Source organism: Dipodomys spectabilis, unplaced genomic scaffold, assembly GCF_019054845.1.
Source record: "Dipodomys spectabilis isolate Male_0828 unplaced genomic scaffold, ASM1905484v1 ptg000694l, whole genome shotgun sequence".
Lineage (NCBI taxonomy): Eukaryota > Metazoa > Chordata > Mammalia > Rodentia > Heteromyidae > Dipodomys > Dipodomys spectabilis.
In genome coordinates, this window is record NW_024871371.1 from 73067 (window position 1) to 81981 (window position 8915).

The window sequence follows — 8915 nt, forward strand, 5'->3', positions numbered from 1 at the left end:
GGAGCGGCAGAGCCCGGACCGGGTGCCACTTAGGGAGGTGGAGGGCCGGCGGGGCCTCGAGGCCTCGCGCCGCTCGACGGCCCGATTTGGGGGTCACACCCAAGCCGGGGGAACCGAAAGATCCAGAAATGAGCCACTGCATCCGCTGTCCTGGCCGTTGTGGCCTCGGGGCTGGACGGGAGGCAGCCCCTGCTGAGAGGCCTTGGGAGGCCCGCAGGGACGGGGGAGGGCGGCCTTTGGACATTGGGGGGGAGGAGGGGCCGGGGACGGCGGGGGGGGGGGAGGGAGGGCGGCCCGGGCACGGCGGGGGGGGGGAGGGAGGGCGGCCCGGGCACGGCGGGGGGGGAGGGAGGGCGGCCCGGGCACGGCGGGGGGGGGGGAGGGAGGGCGGCCCGGGCACGGCGGGGGGGGAGGGAGGGTCCCTGTGGGCACGGCGGGGGGGGGGAGGGAGGGCGGCCCGGGCACGGCGGGGGGGGAGGGAGGGTCCCTGTGGGCACGGCGGGGGGGGGGAGGGAGGGCGGCCCGGGCACGGCGGGGGGGGGGGGGAGGGTCCCTGTGGGCACGGAGGGGGAGGGCGCCCCCCGCGGCTAAGTGCTCGGTGAATAATTGACGGCGGCCCCCCCCTCCCCGGCGGTGGCTAATGGCACCGCGGCAGAGCCGCGCAGGCCGCATCCTGCTCTTCAAATGTCACGGCCCAGGAAGGGCTCTCTCCAGAAGGTTCTAGAGCTGCGGTCCCTAGGCCTCGCGCAGAAGGTTTGGGGTTTATTTTTTATTCAGTGCGTGCACGTGTGCGCGTGCCTGTGTGTGCGCGCGCGCGCGCGCGTGCCTGTGTGTGCGCGCGCGCGTGCGTGCCTGTGTGTGCGCGCGCGCGTGCGCGCTGGCCCCGAGCCCGGGCCCGGAGCTCGCCCGGAGCGGCTCGGCTCTACCCGATGAACCGCAGCCCCACTCCCCGAGCTCACGGCCTTCCTGCCCGGGCTGGCTTTGAACCGTCAGCCTCCCGAGTAGCTGGGGTGACAGGCGTCAGCCACCGGTGTCCACTGGCGTTTGCTTCGGGGTGAGAAGACGGAAAGAGGATCGGACCGCGGCCCTCCCGCTGGTGGCCAGCCTGGCCGGGGGCTTGCGGCCCGAGCCGAGGACGGGGCTCCAGCCGCCGGGATGCTGCCCGTGGATCGGGCCGGCCTCTGCGCACGCGCACGCCGCCCGTGCCCCAACCCTGCGCCGGCTCGCACGCTACAACCCGGCGACAAACACGAACATGAGGTCACCTGCCGCCGATGGGCGCCATCGGAGAAAAGCCTCTGGTGTGCTTTAAACGGCGGCCCCTTCTCAGCGTGGATAGGAACGGGAGCGCACGCTTCAGGAGCCTGTGCCGCGCGAACCCCCGTCCTGCGGGGACCCGCCCTGTTCCCACATGGTGCCCTGACAGCCCCAGCACAAGCAAACCGGAGAATGGACCGACAGCCGGTTCTGCCGGCGATGGAATCACGACAATAAAGACCACGGTACCAAGCCTCAGCCTCGGCCTGATGGCAAGATCTTGGTCTGAGGTCAGCCCAGGCAAAAGCACAAGGGCAGCCGAGAACACACTAAAAGCAAAAGGACCGGAGTGTGGCTCAAGCCTACTGAGCAAGGGTGAAGTCCTGGGTTCATATTCCAAATGCCACACCGTGCGGGCGCACGTGTGCACACACATACGTGAAAACATCGTGAAGGCGTCAGGCCAAAGGAGGACCAACCACACGAGCCTGCTAACCCATGGTTCCCCTGCAGGGGTACCCAGGGACGGGAAGTCGGGCCTGGACACGGGCTCCGTCCCACGGTCCAGGGCCAGGCAGAGTCGCACAGTCAGACCAGAAGTTTCACCTGCACACTGCCAGCTATGTCTTTCACTGTAAGGTAACTGCAAGTCAGGCGCTGGCGGCTCACACCTCTAATCCCAGCAACTCAGGAGGCTGAGAATCCCGGTTCAAAGCCAGCCCAGCAGCAAAGTCTGAGAGGCTATTTCCAATTAACCACCAAAAAGCCAGAAGTGGAGCTGTGGCTCAAGTAGTAGAGCACCAGCATGAGAGAAAAAGCCAACTAAGAAGGTAAAACCCTGATACTGGTTCAAAAAATTAAGAAACTGGAAGAAAGTCTTGGGGAAAAGTCCAGCCAATGAGTGACAACACCAGGCAGGGGAATCTAAGGGTTGGTTGGGATTTTACTTTTTGGCGGCCCTGGGGTAGACCCGAGCCTCACACAGACCGGGCGCTTGCTCAGTACCGAACTGCGCCCGGCCCAGCTTGCATCCAGCGCTGCTCATCAGGACCCCTCCACTGCAAGAACACAAAGAGTTTTAAAAGCAGCAAGCAAGCTCAGCACCAGCAGCTCATGCCTGCAACCCCAGCTACTAAGGAGGCTGAGGATCACGGTTCAAAGCCAGCCTGGGCAGGAAAACCTGTGAGACTCTTAAATTGATCACCAAAAAATGGCTGGAAGTGGAGCTGTGGCTCAAGTGGCTTTGAGCAAAAGAGATCAGGGACAGCACCCAGGCACTGAGTTCAAGCCCCAGGACCAGCTCATACACACAAAAAGAAAAAAAATCAGCGAACGATGGCTCACTCCTCTTTCTTATAACTAAAAAGAAGTTGATAGCCCTCAAAAAAGCATACACAACCAAGTGTAGTGGTGCACACCTGTAATTCCCACCCTCATGAGGCTGTGGGGACATCACCAGGCTACTCGGGCTACACGGCAGGAACCTGTCCTCCCTGCCCCCCACAAAAAATGGGGCACCTGTGACTCATGCCTATAATCCTCACTACGAAGGAGGATCACAGTTTGAAGTGAGTCCAGCTTCAATTAACTAGCAAGAAAGCTGGAATGGAGACAAGGCTCAAGTGGTAGAGTACCAGTCAAGCAAGGCAAACTGAACAGTTGTGATGCCTTGAGTTCAAACTCCAGTACTGACAAGAAAAAAAGCAAAAGCAAAACTAGATAAATAGACAAATAGATAGTGGATAGATAGATAGAGTCATTGGGTGGATGGATGGATGAACAGACAGACGGATGGATCTCTGAGATTGGAGAGAGGCCTCTAAGGAACCGAGGAGCTGAGTGGTTTGCTCATGGTGCTCTCTGTAAACCTCTAAGCAATTGTGTGAGTTTCGAAGCCTGCAGAAGTGATGGGCAGACTCGATTGGCTCACTGGCAGAGAACACTTCACTTCCCCAGGCTGGATCTAATTCTGCGCTGTGGGAGCGTCTCTGAGCCTCCCTTACAATCACATCCGAATGAGCGTGGGGGCGGCATTATTGAATCACGGTGCTAATTCAGTGATCTGGAGAGTAGAACCTGGGGTTCAGCAAGTGTGGAGACAAACCGCGCCCTGGGGCGGCCCCACCCCTCGAGCAGGGCAGTGGTGGCCAGCAGCCCCTCCCTCAGTCCAGGGACTGTGAGGTGGGGTCTCACTTCGCATTTATGGGCAGCCGCTGCCCCACTTGTCTTTTTCTTGTTTTGGTGGGTCGTGGGGTTTGAACTCTGAGCCTGGGCGCTGTCCCTCAGCTCATGAGCTCAAGGCCACAGCACTCTACCAGGTGAGCTACAGAGCCACTTCTGGTCTTCTGGTGGTTCACTGGAGATAAGACTCTCACGGACTTTCCTGCCTGGGCTGGCTTTGAACCGAGATCCTTAGATCTCAGCCTCCTGAGTAGCTAGGATGACAGGTGTGAGCCACCAGTGCCCAGCCTAGTTGTCTTTTTCATACTAGGAAAATTAAGCTCCACGTGCACTTTGTGCCCCAAGACATTTTGCAGATGAGCAATGAATAAATAACTTGGTGCCACGTAACTAGTCCAGGTCTGCCGTTCGGGATGAGTTAGTGAAGACTTGGATGCAATGGCCCCTCCCTCACCTGTGCCGGAGGTGAGCTGGGGCTGGGCCAGCTCCACACGGGCCCTCACCAGGCCTGCAGGTACTGCACACAGACACCTCCACCACAGCAGCAAAGGAGCGCGCACGGCGTGCCGGGAAAACACACAGGGAAAAAACAAAAACCTAAACATTAAGAATATGAAGCGAGCAGGGCACCAGTGCCTCATGCCTGTAATCCCAGTTACTCCAGAAGCTGGGATCTGAGCTCTGGTGGAAGCTAGCCTGGGCAGGAAGGGATGTGGAACTCATCTCCAGTTAACCAGCAGAAAGCTGGAAGTGGAGATGTGGCTCACGTGGTACACACACACACACACTCGTCAACGTGAGCTAAGAGCCAGGAAGGGTTGTCCACCCTGTGGTCTGTCTTCCAGAATGCTGTACTTTTCATATAAACAGGAGGAAAACACCAACCTCCAGCCCCGTGTGGGCCTGGAGACCCCTTTCAATCAATCACCTATTGTTTGATGCTGATTGTCTGTGTACAGTTCACTACAGGGGTTGGTTGCCCTGTTGTCTGGGCTGGCTTAGGCAGGGAGACAGAAGCAAAGCAGGAGTTCAGGGCAGCCCCAAGACCTGCTACCTGGACAGCTGCTTTCTGTGACCTGTGCTGCTTGGGGGTCTCCTACCTCTGCCTTGGGTGGGAGTCTTGTCCCCTCTCCCTTCGCCCTTCTCCCAGGTTCTGTTGCTTCGTATCTGCCGCCCCTCTTAACTACCCCCGCCCGCCCTGGCCTGCTTTACTGTTAAGCCCAAAAAGGGAGAGGCTTGTTTTCTCCAACGGGAGAGATGACTTGTGCAGGCAGGCTAGACCTGGGGCCTGGGGTGGTGTGGAGGGGGACTGGGGATCTTCCCAGGGTCTCCAGACAGAACCAATAGGGTCTGGAGGAGGGGCAGCAGCAAACTTCAGCTACTGCAACCAAAGGCCATTTGTGTGCAGTTCTAGAGCTTGAACTCGGCCTGGAGGCTGTCCCTGAGCTTTTTTGGTTCAGGCTGGTACTCTACCACTTGAACTACATCTCCACTTCTGGCTTTTTGCTGGTTAATTGGGGATTTTCTACCCAGTCATTTTGAACCACAATCCTCAGATCTTAGCCTCCTGAGTTGCTAGAATTACAGGCATGAGCTACTAGCACTTGAAATACAGCAGATAAGGGGGAGGCGGTTGAGGCCGCCCACCCTGGGCCCCGCTCAGCATCTGTCTGTGAGTGTTAAGGAAGTGAGAAAATGGACAGAGGAAGTGGGAATTCAAAGCCAGCTCTTCCACCCAGATTCCGGAAGAGGAGCAAGGGGGCGGTTTCCAGCCAGGAAACCCCGATGGCCCTGGCCGGGGGCGGGGGCTCAGGAGGTGCAGGCCCAGCAGGGTCAGACTCCCGGTGACCCGGGCCTGGTCAGCACTGCATGACCTCTCCTGTGACATACATTGACAGTTACAAGGCAGGAAATTCATCTGCTGGATGTCAGCACTTCGCTGGGTGAGGGTAGCGTGACCAGTGCCCTCCCGAGTTCAATATCGAGGCCGCAGCACCACCTCCGTGACACCCAACATGCCAGGCAGCCCAGCTGGTGTTTCCAGGAAATGACCTCCAGGTGTGGTAGTGAGATGCAAGCCGGGGCTGGGGGCCTCCCACTCAACAGAGGGCAGGGTCCAGGCCTGCGCCTGGCTCAGCCTGGGGAAGTGAGACTATGCTGGCTGACAGGCGGAGTGGGAAGTGTGAGGTCGCCACAGTCGAATGGATTCCAGGGAAGCTGTAATTTTCACAGTCAGATTTATGGAAGATACTTTCAAAGTTGATGACTACTTATTTTTCTACCAAGGTAATTCTGCCTTCTGTCTGGCCTAAACATTTCTCTTTTTTCCCCTTACAAGTTATCTAATGATTGATAAAAGAAGTCCAGCGATGGCCTGTCGGGGTTCCCCTGACTTCCACAGGGCCCCTTCTCTAGGGCAAAGGATTCTTTCTTTCTTAGAAACAAGACAGCTGGTCTGATCCAGGGAGGAAGTGCTGATGCGCCTCCCGTGGCTTCCTTCTCAAAGGGAAATCTGCACTTGTAAATGTGAAAATACGCCTTGTGCCTAACTCAGAACTGAACACTCACACTTGTAATACTTGGCTAGGCAGGAGGCTGAGCTCTGAAGATCATGATTTGAAGCCAGCAAAGTCTGTGAGACACTTATCTCCAATTAATCAGTAAAAAGCCAGGAGTGGAGCTGTGGTTTAAGTAGTTGAGTGCCCAGCCTAGAGCAAAAAATCTGAGGGACAATGCCCAGGCCCTGAGTTGGAGCTCTAGCATTGGTGTATGTGCACATGCATGCACACACACTGAATACAAATCTTCAGACATTTTCGTGATACCTGTGTCTTTCTCACATCCGGGGCATCTAAGGTCCTGAGGCAGATTCCTTCCTACCCACACGTACCCTGTACCCCAGATCCACTGCCCCTCCAGCTATGCTGCCATGTCTGAGCTCCCCTTGGGTGCCGGTCACTCGCGCACACTTCCTGTTACAAGGCCAGCACCCTCATTTTACAGAATAAGGAGCTGAGGCAGAAGGGCGAATGTGATCTGTGTGACAGTCAAAGGCGTGCATATGTATGTGCACATGTGCGTGGCGCTGGAGGCTGAAACCCACAGCCTTGGGCCTGGCGGGGAAAGGGGCGCCCAGGTCCCCAGCCTGAGCCTCTGCACAGGGAGCGGCTTTTGTTTAGGTCCACACAAAACCGCTCAAGTCCATGGAGCTTTTGTAATTACTGCCACTAACGGGCACCATGCAGGAAGAGGAATAAGCAGGCCTGGGGGGACAGCAGTGGAGTGGCACCCCGAGCTCCCCGCTCCCCCGGCACGGCCGCTGCCCTCACGCCCACACTCCACTCTTCTCGCCTGGCTGGCTGGCACTGGCCTCTGAATGGTGGAAAGAGCTTCAAGGAAAGCGACAGGGAGTAATCTGGTGCCAATGGAAAAGATGTGAGCTTTCAAGTGGAGAGTTGGAGTTTGGGGAAATTGGTTTGACAGCCAACTATCCAAGTACCCAAAGACTGTCAGGACATTGTTGACATTAATGACTGTGCTCTTATATGAGTACTGTGGCAGCGCTGAGCTCCCACTCCTCCATGTCCCAGGGAGGGTGGTACAAGCGAGGCCTGGGGAGAGGAGCGGGAGCCAGGGCCAGATGGACACCACCGTGAGGGATGGGAGATGACCACTTGCTTGATTCCAAACTGCAGCTGTTAAAACACACTGCAATCCTAGCTACCCAGGAGACTGCCCCTTGTTTCCTGTCACTTCCTGGCGGAGGTGAGTTCTGCCCCGTGCCGCAGGTAGGCTGAGGGCGGTGAAGCCGCCAGCAGCAGCAGCCCCCCCTTTAGGAGGGAGGTGATCACAGAATCTGTTAGTTGACGGGATGTGGACAGGCCAGGGGCGCACTGCCTTCCAGAACCCACCCACTGCTGCGGGCAGGACACAGGCTGCCCTGGAGGTGCTTCGAAGAATCATCACTCCTGCCTGACTTTAAACCTCACCCACTACACTGGAAGTTTCTGCTGCTTTGTGCTGGTCCGCCTGTCTCTCTGGGAACTGCTGGTTCCGGAATGCCCCATGCTTGGTGGGCCCTGGGGCCGGTGGATGCTGCTGGCCCTCATGGACTTGACCTGTGACCACAGCAGGCGCCAGGGGCACACAATCAAGCTGGACCCCAGGATGTGAAGACGCAGGTTGGGGCCACGGCGGCCATGGCTCTGGGGGCCGGCGCTGCTGAGAACCCTGGACTTGCTGTGGTCCTGACTGCACACCCTTCCCCGAAACAGCACACCATCGGGGGCACTGGCCGGCATCTCTGGCCCACCAAGTGCGCGGTAGCCAGCCAACAAGGGCTGCGGGGTCACTAGGCTCACCTCCAGCCCTGTGCAGAAAGTGCAGGCATAGAATGACACGCAGGGCCGTGTTGCTCCCAAGGGCTTTCTCAGCTTCCTCTTTTTCTACCTGGGTCCCCAGAGCTGGAGCTATGAAAACTCTTTGCCCAAGAACATGGTCTTGGGTGAAAAGCCCTTCCTGGGGTCTCTGGCCGCCCTCCCGCCCCCCCCCCCCCCGCCCTGCCACCAGCAGGAGTGCGCTCCCGCTCCCCTTGTCTGCCACCAAGTAGAGGCAGCTCTCGGCTGACCTCCTCAGGCTGCACTGCCCACAGTGGGCTCGTCCTGCAGCAACTCCACAGCCAGCTTCCGGGGCTCCGGGGTCTCCTCCAATGTGGGAGACACAGGCCCAGAGGTCTGGGGGGCTGAGGAGCTACTGCTGAGTTTTGGTTGAATCCACGCTGGGAACACAGGAGAAGCCACGGCCATGGCTTGTGCATCTTGCTACAGGCACGATGAGAGTGCAAACGCTTCACAACTCAGGGAAAGTTTATTTCCTCACTCTCCCAACTAGGAAAGGCAAGCTGGGCCCCTCCCTTGTCTCCGTGAAGCCCAGCCAACGTGGGTGGAGGTAGGGGGGTCCCGGATAGCCTGGCGGTGACTGAGGCTCTGCCTGGGCTCAGGCTGCTCCCCAAACCCCAAGGTCACTTGGCAAAAACATAATCAAAGGGGGCTGGGAAGCAGGGAAGTGAGGGCCCCACATGGCGTGGGAAGGGCCGGCCTCAAGCCGGGCACCACTGTCCTGAAGACTCCAAAGGAGGTTTAAAATGTGCCACATAGCCGGGCGCTGGTGGCTCATGCCTGTAACCCTACCTACTCAAAGACTGTTCAAAGCCAGCCCCGGCAGGAAGGTGCATGAGACTCTTATCTCCAATAAACCACTAGAAAACCAGAAGTGGCGCTGTGGTTCAAGTGGTAGAGCGCTTGCCTTGAGCTGAAGAGCTCAGGGACAGTGCCCAAGCCCACAGTTCAAGACCTACGACCGACAAAAAATATAAATAAATAAAAAATAAAAATAAAATAAAATGTGCCACATGTTAAGAGTAGTTCCCAACTATTTTGAGAAGTCTCTGGGTCCCAACCCTAGGATGTGTGAACACA